This window comes from Lagenorhynchus albirostris, chromosome X, assembly GCF_949774975.1.
Source record: "Lagenorhynchus albirostris chromosome X, mLagAlb1.1, whole genome shotgun sequence".
Lineage (NCBI taxonomy): Eukaryota > Metazoa > Chordata > Mammalia > Artiodactyla > Delphinidae > Lagenorhynchus > Lagenorhynchus albirostris.
This window is the reverse complement of record NC_083116.1, coordinates 124381913-124404698: the sequence shown is the minus strand read 5'-3', so window position 1 is coordinate 124404698 and position 22786 is coordinate 124381913. Positions and strand designations below refer to the sequence as shown.

The following is a 22786-nucleotide window of genomic DNA, read 5'->3' as shown; positions in this document are numbered from 1 at the left end:
GAGATTCTGAAAAGTGAGCTCAGACACCACCGAGAGGACAGGTGGCTCCGCGCTGGATCAAATGACTTTCTTTGTTCCAGCCAAGGACCTTTGTCAAAAATGTTTTGCGTTCCTCTTTTTCCTTTTGCTAAATCCCTTCCATTTAGGCTTCTCGCTTCTTTTCCCCATCCCATCGGATTGCTCGTAAAAAGTATGGGGTCAGACCAATAAGTTTGCAGCACCTGAAACTGATCAGGGGCCCAGTCTCCAGCAAGGCAAGAGCAATTGACTGTTAACACACACACAGCACTTGCCGGTATAAGCGTGCTTTTCTGCGCTCACTACCACTCGCCAAGCACACTTGCTTAGCGAGCAGGTGAGGGGGCCAGAGGCAGAGGGTCTTTTCAAAACCTGCGCGTACGATGAGGGCTCCGCTTCACCTCCCCAGGCTGCAGGAAACGGACAGAAAGTTCTAATCCCCTCGCCCCAGCCCCTAAACGCAAAGTTTGCTTCCTATGCAAATCACTTCGCCCAAATCGCTCAGGGTGGCCAGCACCCAACCCACTTAGAAGAAGAAAGTGCAGAGCTTGTCTGGTGGTAATATGGATGCTAACTTTTCCCACCCACATTTACTAAGAGCTGGCAAGGGCAGTATCGCTCCTCTTGGAATTCTCTGCCCTTGTCAGCCTACTAGCATGTTTTCCCAGCCTTTCAGCCCTTTATATGAGTACTGATCTTGATACCGAAATATTGACATAAGATTCTTCTAGAACTTTGGTTGAGTTATAAATCACACCCTTTTCCGAGCTTGGTACACTCACTTTTTCCTTTTCTTCCTGGCAAAGCTATAAACCTCGGCCTGGGCTGATAAGGAACTTTATCACCATGCCCCGCAGCCACAGAAGCAGCTGCTGGCTTAGAGCCTTTTCAAAGACTCATGGAAGTCATCCCCGAGCCGTTTCTCAGCTCACTACTTTCAGGGCTGTCTTCGCACGTCCAGAAGCAATAACAGTTTCAAAACTGCTAGAACATAAAAACAAGTCTGCATTTTTCTGGAAGGACTGTCTGTGCTAATTTCGGGCTGGTTCCGCCTTCTCAGCCATAAACACAGTAAGTGCTCAGGATGGGAAGCCAAAATGAGATACGAGGCCCCGTGTAATTCTTTTTCAGGATATTCAGTTGTCTTTATTCTCACCCAAAGCATAGGAGAGAGGCTCAGAGCTCGAGATAGATCCTGAACAATAACTTCCAGCCGCTGCAAACTGGAATTGATTTACATATTCTAAGAACCGCTCTTAAGCCCTTTACAATGACTGCCTGACATCACCAATTCCCATGGAGAGAGGTGGGGGGAACCTCAGGAAATCTGCTTCTTGGGTTCCTTTAGGAAAATGCAGCCCCGTCTTTCCGCCAAATGGAAGGACTCGGCCAGGCATCTGCTCATCCGGAGTCACATCCCAGGGGTCCCAAGCGGCGCCCTCCCTCTCCACCCACCCGTGCAGCCCCCCGGAGCTCACCTGCCTCATGTTTAGACTTCCATCACCCATCCGGCAGGGAGCGAGCCGCCTCGAAGCCCACGCAGCGGTCTTCCAGGGGGAAACACCAAACCCAACAGAAGCCCGCAAGACAAAAGCAACTCAGCGAGATCCCCCGGCAGCTGGGAGCACGTTTTCTTCCTCTTTTTCTTTGATCTGTTGCTACACGCACTCTGCCCAAGACAACGTCAAGTTTCTCAAGCTTTGCTTCCTAGCCTATGAAAAGTCGGGCGCAGGGAAGCGAGGACCGCCTGGCTCTTATTTCAAATCGGGTCTCAGAGACGTCGTAGGTGGCTGGCTGGGGCCCCGGAGGAGGCTCGCCAATCAGGAGGAGGGGGTGGGCCCTGGGAGCCGGAGGGGCTGTCTCCGCGAGGATTCGAGAGCTTTCAGGATTTCAAGGATTGGAGGCAGCTGCAAACAGTCTCCGAGCTGAGCTCCCGAAGTAAAAGATGCGTTCTATTCTTATCTCACAGCTCTGGGTCTGCTCAAAGCTTAACTAGCTTAAGGCCTGGCCTTTTAAGAGCTCCCTGAAAGCACGCAAGCATTTGGAAGGGGCAGAATGATTTCAGCCAGAAAAGCGCACACTCAGGGATCAGACGGATTTTCAAAAGGGTATCTTGCCCCAAACACTGGGGAGGAAACCAAATTGTTACTCAGAACACCTGAACTGAAACCAGCACTCAGGGGAGGAGGGTGTCACCCACCTCATTTCCATACAGATGAACTCTATAGCCATCTAAGAAGCACAAATCTTAATGGGAACGTGCACACAAATCTGCTGAAACACGGCAAATGAACAAGTATCTTTAACTAGTGACGGCCCGAGGCACAATTTTAAATAAAACTGTTATTAGAAAAACAGGCACTGATGTTTGGTTAAGAAGAAAAAAAATTTAAAGAAGTGTGTCTACCTTTCACTAAGGTTCACCTTACCTACAAGGTTGATCTGGTGAACTTATTAAAAGAGACGAACCGGACATCCTCTCAGCTGGATGGGAGGAGAGCTAGCTGGCTTCTTAGCAAACTTAAACCCACACTTAAAAAGCATTTCCAGGACTTCCCTGGTGGCGCAGTGGTTAAGAATCCGCCTGCCGATGCAGGGGACATGGGTTCGAGCCCTGGTCCGGAAAGGTCCCACAAGCCGCGGAGCAGCTAAGCCCCTGAACCACAGCCACCCCAACTAGAGAACACCCGCACGCAGCAACGAAGACCCAACCAAAAAAAAAAAAGCATTTCCAAAGTTTGCTTTCTTAGTTTCCTGTAAACAGTAACTCTTTTCAACTCTTAACCAATATGATCTCAGTGGGAACCTGCCTTTTGGGTGGCAAAAAGTGCAAGCCGAGCAAAGACTACTCTGTGTAGCACCAGTGATATAGTTTTTTCCCAAAGAAGTGGCCAAAATTTTGTGAGAATAATTCAAGAAAGAAAAAAGTTTGGTATCAGAGAGGGGAAAAAACCCAACTTAGCAAATAATGAATGGGCAGCTTCAGGTGTGTCCGCTGTATGGGTTCAATAGATGTCAGCTGTGCCCAGTGCTGTGAAAACTTGGCAGCCCAGTATCTGGACCTGGAGGTCTGCAGCCCTGTTCCAGCCGCCACCCCCCCACGCTACCTTAGCAAGTTAAGGGACCACCTAGTGACACAAGCTGACCTCAGTCCTCCTCTTGTATTTACTACAGAGCCCTTGATTATGACCTAGACCAGGGTTTCTCAACCTCAGCACTACTGACATTTGGGGTGAGATCATTCTCTGTGGTGGGCACCGTGCTGGGCACTGTGGGGTGTCTAGCAGCATCCCTGGCCTCAGCCCACCAGATGCCAGGAGCCCTTCCACAGTCATGACAATCCCTAATGTCTCCAGACAACACCAAGGGCAAAATCATACCCAACTGAGAACCACCGATGTACCCGCCTTTGAAATACTGGTTCTCAAACTTAACTGTGCAAAGAAACCTCTGAGGACATTGTGAAAAATACCAATCCCTGGGCCTCTTACTCCAAGGGAATCTGATCAGTAGGTCTGAGGAGGAGCCTGGGGATCTGAATTTTATCCCAGTGCCAAAGGACGCTGATTCACTTCAAGAAATACTGTACCTATTCCTGACCTAGGTATGCCCTCAGCCAGGACACAGGAAACTACCCAGGGCTGCTACCATTAAATATCACGGGAGTTAAATCCCAAGGCATATCTATTTATCACCTTCAACAGAAGCTTCTCACGACTGCATTTGCCTTCAGCTGTCATCACCTCCAAGGCAAATATGACCTGGGATTTCCTCCTGCAATCTCTGGGCCCTGTCAAAGTTTCATCCATCTTTCTTCTCCTTCGGCCCGTTCCCACCCCATCCTACAAGGTCAAAATGTCACCACTCTTTTGTGGCTTCCCCAAACGCCCCAAGACAAAGTAATCCCTTCTCTCCTCTCTACAGTTTATAGACACTGAGTGATGTGCTGGTAAATGTTTCACAACCAGCTCTCAAAAAAAAAAAAAAAAAAAGCCAAGATTTGTTGCAGTCTTTGCCAATTTCCATAGTGTTAACAGTCCCTTGTTTCCCGCAGTAAGGACCCTAAACACAGAGGTGGGAAGAGCTGTGCTGAGCCAGGAGACGGTAAGCAGCAGCTTGAGCAAACCGTGATACATCTCTGCTGTTTCACGTCTAAGTTGCACCGTAACCTTCTATTCTTCCATTTGTCTCTCTTAGCAAACTATAAAACTCTCGAGGGCAAGAATGGTATCCTATTCATCTTTGTAACCCAGCCACCTTCATCGTACCCACGCGCCCACAGAGCAGGAGGTAGTCAACAAACGTGTGCGGAAAGAGAACGAAATGCTTCCCTGAGAAAAGGGACACCAATGTGACTGCGGCCAATGCCATGTTACGGAAGGGAAAAGAATCTCTTGGGAAATTCAACTATTAAAGTTACACTTTTACCATAATTTAATATCTATTCTGTATTTATGACAATAAGCATAATGCCATCTTTATCCTAACACTCCCACATCCAAGGTCAGAGTGCAAGAGAAGAGACCAGCCTCCTAAAACAGAACCTTACCTTCATGGACGTATTTGTGACACAGTCTATTTTCTATGTTTTCATATGAAGGCATCACACACTTCTGCATGTACATAATAGACATCTTAACAGCTATAGATGACAAGATCTCTAAGAGGAATACGTATATGATAATCTCTGGGAGGTGCATGAAAGGGCAGTTCCACTGGTAAGAGATACAGTGATGGATTGATGGTTCTCTCTCCCATCTTCTCATTATGCATAAGGACAGGAATGCCTACGGTGGGGTTATTAACAAACACTACTTATGAGTATCTACTCATATCTACTACATATGAGTATAAGCCAAGCATTTCGCCAGGCACTTTACAAATATGCACCATTTCATCTGCACCAAATACCAAAACACAGACGTCACCACTATCAGGCTAAGCGTGAACACACAGGATCGTGGAGGCAAAGAACCCAAGGTCTGAGAGCCATCAATTGCTGTACTAGGAATTAAACTTATGTGTTTGGGATGAGAATTACTCTGCTTTTTGTTGTAAAATATGCTGTCTCCAGAAATGATTCCTAAAACTCTTAAGAAGGGGCTTCCCTGGTGGCGCAGTGGTTAAGAATCCGCCTGCCAACGCAGGGGACATGGGCTCGAGCCCTGGTCTGGGAAGATCCCACATGCCGCGCAGCAACTAAGCCCGTGCACCACGACCGCTAAGCCTGCGGTCTAAAGCCCGTGAGCCACACTACTGAAGCCCGTGTGCCTAGAGCCCGTGCTCCGCAAAAAGACAAGCCACCGCAATAAGAAGCCTGCGCACAGCAACAAAAGAGTAGCCCCCGCTCGCCGCAACTAGAGAAAGCCCATGCACAGCAACGAAGACCCAACGCAGCCAAAAATAAATTAATTAATTAATTAATTTAAAAAAAACTCTTAAGAAAAGGGAACAACGTAAATAAATGAAGTCTACTTTTTCATTTACAAATAACCATAGTTTTTCAACATTTCTAATTCAATAAACGGCCCTTTAGGGGTTGTCCGTTAAGCGAGGATTAGATCCACTTACTGGAAACAGCGTAAGCAAGTAAACTGAAGCAAGTAAAGAAACGTGCTTCACCAAAGGTTCAGATGTTCTGTTCCCTGGGCTGTGATTAACAGCATTTGCAAATGGCAGCTGAAGGGATGTGGTAGTCTTGGCAAATCTTTCCTAAGACAGCAGCCGAGGTGATGATCCTGTGTAGTTAAGTGCAGGTTTGGTTATAAACAGACCTCCACAGCAAACATAACATGGGTTCCTGGGCCAGTGGTCTTGGACAGGCCCTACTGGACATGGATGGACACTGGGATGACACCTGAGAGGACAATTAACAGTACCTATGCTACCTCTTTCAGTGTTCTGTTAGGTCAAAGCATATGGGATTATGTGTACATAAAAAATGGTTGACTATTCCTATAGTTTACTGAAATATGTATCAGGACATATCATCAAAAGTCAATGAAAACCAAGCTCAAGGTGCCTACTCAGCCACGTGGAAAACGCCTGCTGCAAGGGCACAGTCTTGAGGGGCTATGAAAAGACATTTTATTCTCCCTCAGAAGTTCCAGAAATCCCGTTGTTTTATGCTTATGGCAGCCATGGAAAATCTGAGGTGATTAGTGTAGGTGATTTAAGTGGACAAGGCCATGAGTCCCTACTTAGGAAAAACAAAAAGAAAAGAAAGAAAATCCCACCTATAGTTCTTATAGGATGTCATAAAAAAGAAACAAGTTTCTACTCACTGAGTACAAGTACTCATTCAGTGAGTTTCGTTCGGTCGGTTAACCAAAGCAATGTGGCATACTACAAGCATGGGTTGCAAATACGATTTGGAGTCCATTTTTGATGTTAATGTGGCCACAAAACTGGCTGATAGATGTCACGTAAACCAAATGACATCTCCAAGCCCAAGGTTTTTCAGGGGACGGTTGGGCAAATTAGGGACTGAATATTTGCGTCCCTCCCCAAATTCATATGTTGAAATCCTAACCCCCAGTATGATGGTATTAGAAGGTGGTATCTTTGGGAGGTGATCAGGTCATGAGGGTGGAGCCCCCATGCATGGGATTAGTGCCCTTGTAAAAGAGACCCCAGAGAGCTCTCTTGCCCCTTCTGCTACCTGAGGACACAGAAAGAGGACGGCCGTCTGCAGCAGGAAGTAGGCTTTCACCACACCCAGAATCTGTCAGAACCTTGATCTTGGAACCCCTGGCCTCTAGAACTGTGAGAAATATATTTCTGTTGCTTATAAGCCACCCAGTCTATGGTACTTTGTTACAGCAGCTCAAATGGACTAAGACAAATGAAATCATATATGGGGAAGTTTTTTGCAACTATTGCTTACTGTATGAATTTGGATGACAGACTCTGGAAAGAAGGGAAGAAATCTGTGGATATAGAAACAGAACAAATAGACACACCATGAGGAAACTTTTAGGAGAATATATCCTAAAGGGCAGACTTTCAGACAGGACAGGGCTGACTAGTCATCAGGGCTCAATTTTAAATAAATTGAGCTTGACATTTCATCACGTGAAAATTAAGGAGTTAAAACAATCATGTTATCTTAAATTTTAACTATAACTTACCATTTAATGATTCTATGCTTTTAGAGGTGAAATATTTTGACATTGTTTAGTTTTTGTTGATTAACTATGGCAATCCTTCGTTATTTTCCTCTTAATGATCTGATAAAGGTTTATGCATGAATTTAGCAAAGGCTTTTGTGTAATTCCCCTACTTTCAAAAATTCTCTACATTCCCAATTGAACCTTCTGCTTCATGTCAACTTAATAATATCTTACTTCTCAAGAGTAATTCTTCAATTTCGGAATCATCTACTTTTCTTTACTATAATCTTACATTTAAATTTATAAGAGAAAAATTATTATAATAATTTATCTTTTACTTCTCTTATTAACCACTTTTCTAGATTCTGAGGTCATTGAGACCCTTATCAGTCTGGCTTCTTTAGAGAATCAGAACCAATGGCATATTTAACAGATATATTGAAATGTATTACAAGAACTTGGCTTTTGTGATTATGAGTACTGGTACGTCTGACATCCATAGGGCAGGTGGATAGGAGCTCATTCTATAGTTATCAGGCAAAATTTCTTCTTCCTCAGGGAAAACTCAGTTTTGCTCTTCAGCTGAATGGACAAACCCACCAACCCTATCAAAGATAATCTCCTTTACTTAAAGTCAACCGATTATAGATGTTAACCACATCTACAGAATACCTTCACAGCAACACCTAGATTGGAGTTTGATTGAATAACTCTACTATAGCCTAGCCAAGGGACTGCGGTATGTCCCTTCTAACAAGTAGCACAGAGGATATGATCAATCAGTCAATAAAAAATGTTCACTGAATTGTTGTGAATAATAGTAATAATAATAATTTAAAAACTTCCACTAGTAGAAGGTCCTCTTCTTTCTAAATAATGAAACTTTGCTAATAGATTTATTATACACTTATCAACTGCCACACTAGAAGGTAGGAGCTATAAAGTTTTGAGATAAAATATGATCTCGGGCTTCCCTGGTGGCGCAGTGGTTGAGAATCCGCCTGCTGATGCAGGGGACACAGGTTCGTGCCCCGGTCCGGGAAGATCCCACATGCTGCGGAGTGGCTAGGCCTGTGAGCCATGGCCGCTGAGCCTGTGCTCCGCAACGGGAGAGGCCACAACAGTGAGAGGCCCACGAACCGCAAAAAAAAAAAAAGAAAGAAAGATCTCTAACTGATAATTGTATACCAACTCATACGATTTATCAAATACCAGGATAAAATGCAATTATTTTCATACAAAGACTCAACATTTTTGCATCCCATGTATTCTTTCATTGGAATCCACTCAAAGATGTGTTTTAGCAAAAGGAGGGAATTAACCGAGAAAGATAAGACAATGGGACCCAGAAAACAGAGAAACACAAAGACAATAAAGTCCAAGAGGATAGATGCAGCAGTCTTAGAAAGGCCCGAGGCTAATTTGTACCAGGAGGATGGAGGATTCCTGGAGGTAGGTCACCAGGGAACAAAATGATACTGATAGATCACATTTGAGAATGAACAGATATACATAAATATAAGCAAAAGGTGAGGCCATTATTAACTCCAGGAAAAACAAAAGAATGCACAGAAAAGGAAGCATAGCATAGCACACTACTGTGGCAGAGACTACGGGTGTTGATTTGGGGGCAGAAATGTGTTCAGCTGAAAAACATTTCCCAGCCTCCCTTGCAGGTGTGGGTGGTCATGTGAAACTATGATGACCTATGGAATTTTAATAGAAGCTGCTGTGTAAGGCTTCTGGGAAAGCCCTTTAAAGGAGACACAGACTGTATGCCCTTTGCCCTTCCCAGGCTTCCTCACCAGGAATACGATTGCAATGCCTGATGTAGTGGGACAATTCTGTTGCCATGAGGATGCAATACATGGTAAACCTGGAAAAAAGGAAAGGTAGAAGGATCTTAGATTGCTGATGACATCTTGGAGTCTCCTAATGAGCCCTGAACTTCATGTTTTGTGAGAAAAATAAACTGCTAATTTGTTTGAGCTGATGTTTTGGAATTTGTGTTACTAGATGAACACAATTCCTAACTGAAATGATTATATTAAGAGGAAGTGGGGTGGGGATGTGTAAGAGAGGTAATTCCTTTTTGACATATGTAGGATGTTAAAGATAATGTCTGAAGTTCAGAAACCAAGAAATAGTAGTAAAAGCACATTATGGAAAATATGAAAGCACACACCAGAGGAAACTTTACAAGTTGAAAGTGATTACTCCTAGAATGGAGTGGGATGGGGTAGGAAAAGCTATTTCTCATTACATGTCTTTAATATATCTGTACTTTGAACATGTATTACTTTGATAAAAATTAACTAGGGGCTTCCCTGATGGCGCAGTGGTTGAGAATCCACCTGCCAATGCAGGGGACACGGGTTCGAGCCCTGGTCTGGGAAGATCCCACATGCCGCGGAGCAACTTAGCCCATGTGCCACAACTACTGAGCCTGTGCTCTGGAGCCTGTGAGCCACAACTAGTGAGCCTGTGTGCTGCAACTACTGAAGCCCACACGCCTAGAGCCCGTGCTCCGCAACAAGAGAAGCCACAGCAATGAGAAGCCCGTGCACCGCAACAAAGAGTAGCCCCCGCTCGCCTCAACTAGAGAAAGCCCGCATGCAGCAATGAAGACCCAACGCAGACAAAAATAAATAAAATAAATTTTTAAAAGTTAAACTAATTCAAAAGAAACAAAAAGATATTCGCTGGTTATTAACTCAATTTCCTGTCCTCAAATTCACTTCCTGTAAACTAGCAATATTTTATGATTATCTAGCCCATAGTTGACCAAAGAGTCAGAGTGAAGCTTTAGAGAAGTTACACGCCTGATGGCCAATTCTGAACCCCAAGTGCAATGTCACCACCTCATGCACATATGATCTGATTGGCATTTTTTCTCTCTCCCACCACAGATTTAACATACTCAGAGTTTATGACTGATTTGCCATGCGTAGCGAGTAACACATATATGAGTCCTAATCCAAACTGTTTTCAACAAACCTTCTTCTAGATCTCCAGGAATGAAGATTCTAAAACCCACATGTCTTAATAATTCATTAGACTAATCAAAAACCCCACTTTCTTCTTACTCCTAATTGGAATCATTCTTGATTTAAATCCTCTCGGGGGGGGGGGGCTTAAGTATGGCTAGGAATAGCTGGTTACTGTTCTTCATATTATTACCACTTTACTCTTTATCCTTATTCTTGTATCGTTCTGACTTTTCTTATATATGAAAATGATTTCTTACTTTTATCATATATGAAAAGGATTAGTCTCCCAAACCTTTAACATTTTAATGCCTGAAGCTGATTTTCAAATTAGACTTAAAGATGAAAAAGAATTAACTTTTGTGAATCAGAGCTCAGTGTGTATATGTTAGAAACGAGCAAATCAGGCTGGTTCACTGATAATTACATGGACAGAAGGTGAACAGAAATTTTAATCAAAAGAAGCTTTGAACAGGACTTGAGCTCCTTGCCTGTAAAAAGACAATACTTTATCCTTTAGATTGACACTTCTCAGACGCACAGAATGATCGCTGAAATTGCTGTATTTTTTGCTGATTGATGAAAACCCTCTCCCACTTCACATGCAATATCAATACTTGCTTGAAGATGGCTTTAAGAAGGTAAAGATAAAAACTACTTAAGGATCATGGTTTACATGTCTCTTTCCTTTGCTAGACACAGATCAGGGGTATGTTTTACTCTTTTTTTTAAAAGCCAAGGAAATAATATTTGCCCTTATTTCCTTAGGACTAGGCAGCTCGTGATGAGCTTTTCCTCTGCTGGAAACCACTATGAAAAGTCACACGTACTGAGGGAGGCTTTCCTATACTAGTCCCCTGATGCAACCTAAACATATTGAGTTGTGGTAAGGAAACAAAAGCAGACGGTGAACACGAGGTGCCTTAGCTTTCTCCATATTTATTAAAGAGTTCTAAATGTCTGAGAAACTGCATTCACACGAGGCTTCATTGTACTTCTCCTTTAACTTACTAATTTACAAAAGGAAGGACTTATATTGCCTATTTTATAAAGTGTCGCTATTTGAAATCATCTTAATGGGAGTGATTCAAAAAACATCATACAATGAACAAGATAACTATACTCTTATTCGTAGCATTATCTATGTTATATCAGAAAGACCTACTGAGGGCCTTCCCTGGTGGCGCCGTGGTGAAGAATCTGCTTGCCGATGCAGGGGACACAGGTTCGAGCCCTGGTCCGGGAAGATCCCACATGTCGCGGAGCCACTAAGCCCGTGCACCGCAACTCCTAAGCCTGCACTCTAGAGCCCATGAGCCACAACTACTGAGCCTGTGCGCCACAATTACTGAAGCCCGCACGGCTAGAGCCCGTGCTCCACAACAAGAGAAGCCACCGCAATGAGAGGCCCGCGCACCGCAACGAAGAGTGGCCCCCGCTCGCCGCAACTAGAGAAAGCCCGCACGCAGCAACGAAGACCCGATGCAGCCAAAAATAAATAAAATAAAAAGAATTTTTTTAAAAAAGAAAGACCTACTGATATTTCTCCTAAACTATATCTATGTGGGGAAGAGATCATTCTGTTATGGTCAGCTTTAGAAACTAACCAATTGGTGATACTTACCTTCGACTGGGCAAACTAATCTAACCCAACTAAAGGAACTTAAAACAAGCTGATACACCACACACTAAGAGGTCTCAGTTAAACCTTAAATTAAAAAGTGGATACGTGCACTAGAGAGACATGCTATTTCATCCAATAAAACCCACCAGGAGGTATTTACGCTGAGTAAAAAGGGAGGAAACGAAAGGGTCCTGTATCTGTCATGGTCCAGTGACGCATCAGGTCCTCTTGAAGATAAGGCCAGTTTATGGTTTGTATATGGGAAATTGGAACACATCTCTCTGACGCCCAAACCGGTGCTCTTTCCAGCACGATGCTGCCACCTAGTCCAGACCCACCTCCCAAAGCATCACACTCCACCTTCGAGATAAGCTAGGAGTTTACCATCACCTGTGAAAACAAACTGAAGCACTTTCATGATTTGTATTTACCTTGAATGGTTCTCTAAATTTAGACTGTGTTCACCTGATCATTTGTAGTTAGGGAGTAAAAAATATATATATGTCTATTGATAGGAGATTCCTCATTGAGAAAAGTGTCGCTGTTTGTGCCGTGAAGGGCAGGATGTAGCTTTTAGAGCTGTTTCTTTAGGACTGTGAATGAGGTTTCCCTTCTCCATTCAAAAGTCTCCAGTGGATTTCCCGATGGAATACATTCCTGTGATTCATTTCCACAGTTAGGAATGCAGTCCATGAAGTGTTTGGTTTTTTTTTCCCTCACTCAAAGCTAATTTGTACATTAATGCTTTAACCATTGATTTCATTAGCAACACATAGTATCTGTAGATCTCTGTGAATTGATTTTCATCACTCTCAGGGCATCCAAAGGTCTCAAGTGTAAGGACAAGCGCCTCCTATAAGAAAAAGATAAAGCAGAAACTAACACACCATTGTAAAGCAATTATACTCCAATAAAGATGTTAAAAAAAAAAAAAAGAAAAAGAGGCTGAGGGCTTGCACGCATTAACCTTGTGCTAACGAAACATGCACTGGTACGCCTTCCTTATGCTCGAACGGCCAATCACTCATCCAGCAACTATTTATTGAGTGACTACTATGTGCCAGGCGGTGTTCCAGGCGGTGGAGGGGCAGGCAGACAGGTGCAGACAGGCTGAAGCCTGCCTGAGCATGCCTGTCAGTGAAGGGAGCCAGAGATCAGTCAACAAATAAATGTAAAGTGGGTCTGATGGTGAGAGAGGTAAAAGGGCAGGGAGTACTGGTGGGCTTGGGAAGTTGATATTTTAGAGGGTGATATTGAGCAAAGCTCTAAGGAAGGAAAAAAGCCCTTTTCACGAAGATGGCGCCGAAGGCGAAGAAGCAAGTCCCTGCCCCTCCCAAAGCCGAAGCCAAAGCAAAGGCTTTGAAGGCCAAGAAAGCAGTGCTGAAAGGCGTCCACAGCCACAAAAAAAAGAAGATCCGGACGTCACCCACCTTCCGACGGCCCAAAACACTGCCGCTCAGGAGGCAGCCCACATATCCTCGGAAGAGCGCCCCTAGGAGAAACAAGCTCGACCGCTATGCCATCATCAAGTTCCCCCTCACCACCGAGTCAGTCATGAAGAAAATAGAAGACAGCAACACAGCGGTGTTCACTGTGGATGTCAAGGCCAACAGGCACCAAATCAAACAGGCTGTGAAGAAGCTCTATGACATTGACGTGGCTAAGGTCAACGCCCCGATCAGGCCTGATGGAGAGAAGAGGCATATGTTCGACTGGCTCCTGACTACGACGCTTTGGATGTTGCCAACCAAATTGGGGTCATGTAAACTGAGTCCAGCTGACTAATTCTAAATAGGAAAGTTTTCACTATTAAAAAAAAAAAATTCTAAGGGAGGGAGAGGAAGCATGACTTTCAGCCTTGACGATGGACGGGGCAGAGTCATCCAGGCAGAGGGAACAGCGACTGCAGAAGCTCTGAGGTCAGGGCAAAGTAAGGATGACAGCAGTAGGAGCTGGGGTCTCAGGAATGTGTCTGGATGCGTGCGTGCGTGTGTGTGTGTGTGTGTGTGTGTGTGTGTGTGTGTGTGTGTGTGTGTTGGGGGGCAGTGTTTGTAGGTCATGTCGGGTCTAGCAGATTATGGGAAGAGCTTTGGGTTTCCCGTGGAGCAAGACGGGGAGGCGTGGACGATTTGGAGCCGAGGAGCGACTTTTTAGAGTTCAGCGTGACTGCCGGGAGGACAGCAGCCTGTTAGACACAAGGAAAGTCGCTGACGAGGCTCTTGTGGTCACCCAGGTAAGCGGTGGTGGTGGAAGGTATAACGGTGGAGGTGGGGAGACCTGGCTAGATTCTGCATGGTGATTGTAAAGATAGAGCCAGTGTGATCTGCAGACAGAGTGAATGTATCAGATAAACAGAGGAGACTAGGATAACTTCCAAGTTCTTTGCTGGAACTGCTGGAAAAATGAAGTCCCCATTGACTGAGATGGGAACGCAGTCAGGGGAGCTGTTGGAAGGAGGGGCCACCTCTCTGCCTCAGTCTCCTGTGGGAGGGGGAGTCTGGAGGCAGTGGCAGATGGTCCAGAAAGAAAGCACGTCCAGGGATATATGAAGGAAGCCAAAACGTTTATGCTACACATGGAAAAAACCACTGCCCATAAGTACTTGGTTTCTTAATCCCAATCAACACAGTATAGCACACTGGCTAAGAGCACTGATTCTGAAAACAGCCTCAGTCCAACTATCAACTCTGACACTAACTGTGACTATGGCCCATCTGCTTATTCTCCCCCAAAGTCACTGTGATTTGAATGAGGCGATTTGTTTACAGTTAATGTTATTTAACTTTTACTGAGTGTTTACTACATGCCAAGTGCTTGTGAGCACGCTGAATTCTCCTTTGCCCCGAGGAGAACAGGCACTCATATCACCATCCCCACTTTCTGAGAGAAAACTGAGGCACAGAGAGGCAAAGTGTCTCACCAAGGTCACAAAGCTAAGAGGCCACAGCTCCTGGTTTATATACTCAGGCTGACTAGCCCCTGAAAACCTGCTCTTAATCACAGAACTCTGAGAATGCAGCACATAGCAATCACCCACAAATCGTCGCTTGTATTACGATGAGGTGACTCCCGAAACAATGAAAACACCCAATGGTCAGTTTGTACGACTCCACTTGGAATCGCCATGTGGCTCGGTTTCTACCGGGCCTCACTGTCTCCAGCTGCATTTTGGGTACAAAGCCTGTGTTCCTCTGTCCATGGAATGCACAGATATGCTGAGAAAATCAGAACAAAGCATGCATCGTTGGAACGTTCCCTTTAAAAGCCTCCTACACTGTTGGTGGGAATGTAAATTGGTGCAGCCACTATGGAAAACGATACGCAGGTTCCTCAAAAACCTAAAAATAGAGCTACCATATGATCCAGCAATCCCACCCCGGTCATACATCCAGAAAAGACAAAAACTCTAATTCAAAAAGATACATGCACCCCAATGTTCACAGCAGCACTACTTACAATAGTGAAGACACGGAAGCAACCTAAGTGCCCATCAACAGATGAATGGATGAAGAAGAGGTGGTACATATATATACAGTGGAATACTACTCAGCCATAAAAAAGAATGAAACAATCACATATGCAGCAACATGGATGGACCTAGAGATTATCATCCTAAGTGATGTAAGGCGGACAGAGAAAAACAAATATGATATGATATTACTTATATGTGGAATCTAAAAAATAATACAAATGAACCCATATACAAAACAGAAATAGACTCACAGACATAGAAAAGGAACTTATGGTTACCTAAGGGGAAAGGGAGGGGAGGGATAAATTAAGACTATGGGATTAACAGATACACACTACTATATATAAACTAGATAAGCAACAAGGATTTAGTGTATAACACAGGGAACACTATTCAATATCTTGTAATAACCTCTAATGGAAAATAATCTGGAAAAAATTATATACCTGAATTACTTTGCTGTACACCTGAAACTAACACAACATTGTAAAGCAACTATACTTCAATTTAAAAAAAGTTCCCTTTAGGGCTTCCCTGGTGGCGCAGTAGCTGAGAGTCCACCTGCCGATGCAGGGGACACGGGTTCGTGCCCCAGTCCGGGAAGATCTCACATGCCGCGGAGCTGCTGGGCCCGTGAGCCACGGCCGCTGAGCCTGCGTGTCCGGAGCCTGTGCTCCACAACGGGACAGGCCACAACAGTGAGAGGCCCACGTCCCGCAAAAAAAAAAAAAAAAAAAAAAAAGTTCCCTTTAAAAACACCCAAGGCACAGGAGTCCTTAAGAGTCAGAAAACCCATCACAAGTGTGCAAATGTTGGTTTCTCACTGTTATTAATGACATTCAAGACTGTAACTTACTTGTGTGCTCCAGATATGGACTAGGAAACAATCGCTCAGATACACGGGCAAGTAGCTCCAGGGTAGGCAATGACCTTCAGACGCTCTCAGAGTTCTGTCCTCTCTCCAGATCTTGGAGGTCTGGCTTCAGCCCCAAAGTGCTTGCAGATGGGCCTGTCCTGCACCTCTGCACCTTATTTCTTCCAATTATAGTTTCTATAACCAGTTTTCATTTTATTGAGGGCATGTTTCCAGATGTGTTTTTAAAGTAATCAGTGCTACTAATAAAAGACAACATGACCCCTGAAGCTGCTGGCAAATATATTCCATCACCAAATGTACTATTTTAAGGCTCATGGGTCTAAAAAAGCCTAACTGGACTATGTCATACCTATTTTTTTTGGTTGCGTATCTCGGGCAAGTCACACTCTCTGTGTTTCAGTGTCCTTACTTGTACAACGAAAGCATGAGTTGTCTTGTCTGCCCACTGAAATCACCTGGAAGAGATTTAAAAGCTACTGGTACTTGTCTTTCTCTTTCTGGCTTACTTCACCTAGTATGATCATCTCTAGTTGTATCCATGTTGCTGCAAATGGCATTATTTCATTCTTTTTTATGGCTGAGTAGTATTCCACTGTGTATATATGCACCACCTCTTCTTCATCCACTCATCTGTCGATGGACATTTAGGTTGTTGCCTTGTCTTGGCTATTGTGAATAGTGCTGCTATGAACATACAAGTACCATATGATACCACTTACATGTAGAATCTAAAATACAACACAAATGAACTATCTAAGAAACAGAAACAGAATCAGGGACATAGAGAACGGACTGGTGGTTGCCAAGGGGGAGGGGGGTGGAGGAGGGATGGAGTGGGAGGTTGGGATTAGCAGATGTAAGCTTTTTTTTTTTTTTTTTCTTTGCTGTACGCGGGCCTCTCGCTGTTGTGGCCTCTCCCGTTGCGGAGCACAGGCTCCGGACGCACAGGCTCAGCGGCCATGGCTCACGGGCCCAGCCGCTCCGCGGCATGTGGGATCTTCCCGGACTGGGGCACGAACCCGTGTCCCCTGCATCGGCAGGCAGACTCCCAACCACCGTGCCACCAGGGAAGCCCAGATGGAAGCTTTTATATAGAGAATGGATAAACAACAAGGTCCTACTGTATAGCACAGGGAACTATATTCAATATCCTATGATAAACCATAATGGAAAAGAATATAAAAAAAAGAATGTATATATATGTTAACTGAATCACTTTGCTGTACAGCGGTAATTAACACAACATTGTAAATCAACTATACTTCAATTTAAAATAAAAAGATATTGGTGACTGGGTCCTACCCCCAGAGAGTCTGATTTAATGGATCTGGGCTGGGCTTGGGCAGAGAGATTGTTAAAGAGCTCCCCTAGGGAATTAGAATGAGCAGTGGGGAACCAGACGTCTGTCTAGAACAGTGGTTCTCAAATTCAAACAGGCATCAGAATCTCCTCGAGCGATCGTTAAAACACAATTACAGGGTCCCGCCTCAGAGTTTCTGATTCAGCAAAGTCTGGGGTGCGGCCTGGAAATTTGCATTTCTGCCTAGTTCCCAGGTGGGGCCGATGGCGCTGCTTTGGGAAGCACTTCTCTAGATCAGCGCCCTTCTCCAAACTCCCGCCCTCTGGCCAAATCCTACCCACCACCTGTTATTGGACGGTCTACCAGCTGAGGATGGTTTTTAACATTTTCAAATGGTTGAAAAGAAAATCAAAAGAATTCTGTTTCCTGTCATGTGAAAAGTATATGAAATCCATATTCAGTGTCCATATATAAAGTTTTATTGGAAGGCAGCCACAAATCATTAAACCAAGCTCGGGGCCTTGCGTGAGTGCATTGCTACGTACAAAGCCAGGCCTGAATGACATCGGCTACTGCAAGCTCCAAGCCTGAGGTGTTTACTGTCTGAAGCAGGTCAGAATAGGCCACTCCCAAATATACCACTTGGGCATCAGGATTATTTTGGGCTGAAGGCAACTGAGAACCAAGAGATGTAGGCAGAGTTCTCCGTCCTCCTCTTACCTGTCTAAAATCGGCATAAATTTCCCTCTGTGTAAGGTCTCTCCTACCCCACCCCCTTCACCAGGGAGAGGAGAGTGACTCTTATCATGGAAGACAGAGTGTTAACACCAAGATGAGTGTGCACAGACTGCACGAAAATAGCCCTTATCTTCTAGGAGTCCCTTCGTATCTCTCCTAGTCACTTCCTCACATTTTATTGTTCCTTGAAGCCCAAACCCTCCTTTCTTTGTGAAAAGGGTACATAAGCCCTCGAATCTAACTGCTTCTTTCAGTTTTATTCCTTTTCTGTGAACTCCAGTGCACGTAAGTGTTGTTAACACTGTGTGTGCCATTTATCCTGTTAATCTGGCTTTTGCTAGTTTAACTCGCAGGCCCCAATGAATAAACCTAAGAGAGTACAGGAAAAGTTTTTCCTTCCTGACACTCCTTACCCAGGAGATGGGAAAAGGTGAAGTTCGCAGGCTCTCAGCTCTACAGCACCCCTTTACCATACCTCAGTTTGTCATCAGACATGATCAAAAGCCCCACTCCTGGGCTTCCCTGGTGGCGTCGTGGTTGAGAGTCCGCCTGCCGATGCAGGGGACACGGGTTCGTGCCCCGGTCCCGGAGGATCCCACATGCCGCGGAGCGGCTGGGCCCGTGAGCCATGGCCGCTGAGCCTGCGCGTCCGGAACGGGAGAGGCCACAACGGTGAGAGGCCCGCGTACCGCAAAAAAAAAAAAAAGGCCCACTCCTGACTTTTCCTCGCAGCCTACGTCGTAAAACGCGACCGAATAAAGGCCACTCCATCAGAGAGAGCCTCCTGGAAACAGGATGACTTAAGTCAGGTCACCTCACAATAGAAAGATTGTGGACGTTTACATGATCTTGCGTCCTTTCTGGTAACAAACACCCGTGAAATGACCACCAAAAATCCAGATGCAGCAAAAACCTCAGGCTCATACCCATCGCGTATGCTAACGAAGGCTCCTTCTAAACTATGGTAGGCATGCTATGGCCAGGAAGAAGAGGGGGTCTGCTATTTCTTCTTAAATATCTGAAACCCGAAGTTATTTCATGGCATTTGAATAAAAAAATCCCATATGTAAGAACCCTTTGGTGATAAAGAAGGCATGAAAACACATTCTACTGGCAATAAGCACATACGCTGTAAGACTTTCTCAAAAGCCCCTTCTCCTCCTGACTCATGCCCCTAATTTAAACCCAAGTAATACCATCCACGGTTAACTAATATGGTTTTATTTCTCCCTGTTTCTCTGAAAAGATGTGTATCTTTTCAGGTAACTATTCCCTTGACAAAGAGGTTGCTATGGATACATTTTTTTTTTTAATTGAGCGCTGGTATTTGAAAGCCTGTGCAATTTAGTGAAGTCTACCTGGCCTGAGGGTTATACGCATTTAAGTGCCTGTCTTTAATGTTCACAATTTTATCTTAATACAGCTGCTCTGTGCCTTTGACATGTGGTGTTCAGGAGGGGCTGGAGATGGCGTGGGAGTTCCTTAAGGAAAAACCAGTAAGACAAATATCACACGACCCACCTAACTGCAGTTGAATAAGTGGATGTTTCACTTGCCTGGAATTTGTCTGTTCTCGGCACGTTTAATAATGAGTCACGCTATGCATTTGCAAGGCGCCCAGGGCCCAGGGCCACGTGATGACTTTCTGTGCCTAAGTCCCTCGTCTTTGTTCAGACAGGCCGCTAATGCATCCCACGAAGCTGACCTAATGCTACTTCAGTGGGTCTCCTTTTCTTCCGCGGCTCAGCCTAAATGTGATATTCAGGAAATCGATTGTCAGGCACGCAAATCTAGAGAAAAGTATGCCACATTAAATCATGATGGTTTAATAAGGCTTTACTCATCGGCAAAAGACTTCTGGTTCTCTCAGTTGAGGCAAGACAAAAAGCGGAACCTGCCACAGAGAAGGACTCTAGCACTTTCGCTGGCGTTCCACCTTTGCGGAAGCATTTAGTGAAATAGGACCCAATTTGCGTATTGTGGCTGTCACTATTCTACCTGAAAACATAAGCGACTAGGTATCCTACTTTACTCATGAACTTACTAGGTGAGGATCTCTACCATTATGATTACACTTGAGGGGAAACAGCAAACATTTCTATGAATATAATGGCACCAAACACCCAGGAATGCTTCCTGGTACCTCAAGAATTTCTTTTCAGAGCAAAAGAAATCTTGAAACTTTCATCTGTTCCTAAAAATAGAAATTAATAAAATACGTATTCATTTTCCTTCAAGTTCAATTGGTTTTCTTCTGTAATCTATAGAAAAGGAAGCACATGTAAGAAGACGTATATTTAAATGACACCCTTTTCAATCAGACGTGGAATCTTGCCAAAAAAAAGGTCTAGAATTAAAGAATTGCAGTGTTGAAATTCTCCAGATCATCTATACACTGATGACTTTGCCTGCCACAGAACTATTAATTTGGTATTTGTCAGGGCTGTAAAACTTTACATCTTTATGTAGTAACTTACTCTCATGAAGTACACTAATTAGGGTGACATGTAACAATAACATAAAACCAGTTGCTTTCCATGGGCTGATGGGTGTCTACCACAATCGTGCCTTAGCTCAAGAAGGCTGAAAGCAATTTCACATGAAGAAACTAGTTTCATTCTTCAATTAACAATTGAAATCAGTGCTTAGCTGTCCAAGATTAAATACCAAATACATTACAGGCACCGAAAGCATTTTTAATCCTTCGTCCTTAACTACAGATACTCCTTTGTTTAATTTTTGGTTTGCTTTGTTAGATAAAGAAAAAGACTTAAAGGAGAAAGAGATTTAAAAAATAAAACAGAGGGAACAGCATGAAAGCAACTATACAATGTTGGTAAAATGTGGGAGAATAGAAACCATGTGCAAGTATGTATTGTGGAATAAAGTTTTAAAAAAAAAACTTCAGAAATCTTCTTTGAAGAGACAGTACCAGAGGAAAAAACTGATGAAAAATTAGCAGGTGCCGGTAGGAAAGCCTTGCCCAGTTCTCTTTTACTTAAACGAAAGAGAACAAGATGAAGAGTTTAAAAATAGAGAGAAAGGCAAAACAGTAGAGTTTTTGTCTTCCTCAGTTCCTCCTCTTTACTGTCATTAATCAACTACTCCAGCAGCTGACCACCAGGGAACTGCGCTGAGTGAGGGCAATTCAAAGCAATGGAAGCCAAATCTGTCCTTACAGGTGGCCCCATTGGGATTTGGACCCAGAGTGAAAGGAGGATAATGACCTCAGAGCAGCCTCTGGTGGCTGAATGTCAAAAGCTCAAGAAGTCAGAGGCCACCTTACTGGTGTTCTTGAGATTTTGTGCAAATGGAAGCTACTAACTAAACAACTTCCAGGCAGTAACCCAGAATTGACTTGGTGGAAACTGAAATTAATTCACTAGTCTCAAAGACTCTCACAGATGATGGGGAGATTAGATGCTGACAAATTGGGCTATTCTGACAAGAGGTAGAGTTTTCCTTATGTTTGCTCATCAACTACATTAGGAACTTGGGATTAAAATACACACACTACTATATGCAAAACAGATAACCAAAAAGGACCGACTGTATAGCACAGGGAAATCTACTCACTATTCTGTAATAACCTATATGGTTAAGGAACGTGAAAAAGAATGGATACATGTGTATGTATAACTGACTTGCTTTGCTGTACACCTGAAACTAACACAACATTGTAAATCAACTCTACTCCAATAAAATTTAAAAAATAAAGTGTTAAATACAAAATTACCTCCAACGTTCCTAGTATTTCAAATAAAGGATGAACCAGCGGTGACTGACACTCGAAATTTTAATTTTAAGCAATGGATGTTTTTAAGCAATCCAGATATTTTCAATTCTTGAAAAGCTCTGTGTCTGTAGGAGGGAGTGAGTGAGTGTGTGCGCGCAGAGATCTGTCCATTAGAAGCATTTGGGTGCATTTTCTTGTCACAGCTGGAAAACATCTGTTTAGGACAGAGGCTCATAAATTCCATCTGGTAGGTTCCCATTGAGCTATCTCATCTGGGATGTTTCCAAGGGCCTCTTTTCAAAATCTTGAACCTTACAGTGTCACCTGTGTCAACTGTCATGTCCCAAAGAGTGCTGCCATCTGTGGTATCCTGTTTCTGAGCACATCACATTTACACAGCAGATTAGAAGGTTTTGTTCAAAAAGAGATGTTTTACGTTCTCAAAAAAGGCTTGAAGGTTTCCAACAGCTAAGGTGACTATTCAAACACATATTTTAAAACTGGTTTCAATAGGGGTCAGCTTTACTTACTGTTAGCAATAAACCAGCAGTTTCCCAGGGCTGCTAGAAGCCATGGAATTCTCGTAAGACTACGTCAACCTGACCAAAAACCCATGGTAAATTCTGTGCGTACAGTGTTGAAACTATAAAGCCCACTTATTGCTCATTCCCAAATAAGTATCCCAGTTCAATCAAATATCACCATTTGAACGATCTGGGCTTGCCAAAACCGGGTAAGATGGTTCTTTGGACACAAGTTCACCATCTTCTTCAGTCTGCTGGCTTTCCAAATAAAGTCTCTATTCCTTGCCCCCCACCCCCCAAAGAATGATCTGGGCTCCTAATTAGTGCCCCCAAATTAGACAGCATCTGTTTAAAAGTACACGGAATTGGGCTTCCCTGGTGGCGCAGTGGTTGAGAGT

The 22786-nt window shown here is 43.9% G+C and overlaps 1 protein-coding gene and 1 pseudogene across 1 annotated transcript in view; one reads left to right on the top strand and one right to left on the bottom strand.

Moving 5' to 3' along the window:
* Positions 1-22786, bottom strand: part of MID1 (midline 1) — a 651564-nt gene that overhangs the window by 175505 nt on the left and 453273 nt on the right. The gene's annotated exons all lie outside the window — the stretch shown is intronic.
* On the top strand, positions 13033-13507 carry LOC132513553 (large ribosomal subunit protein uL23-like; annotated as a pseudogene).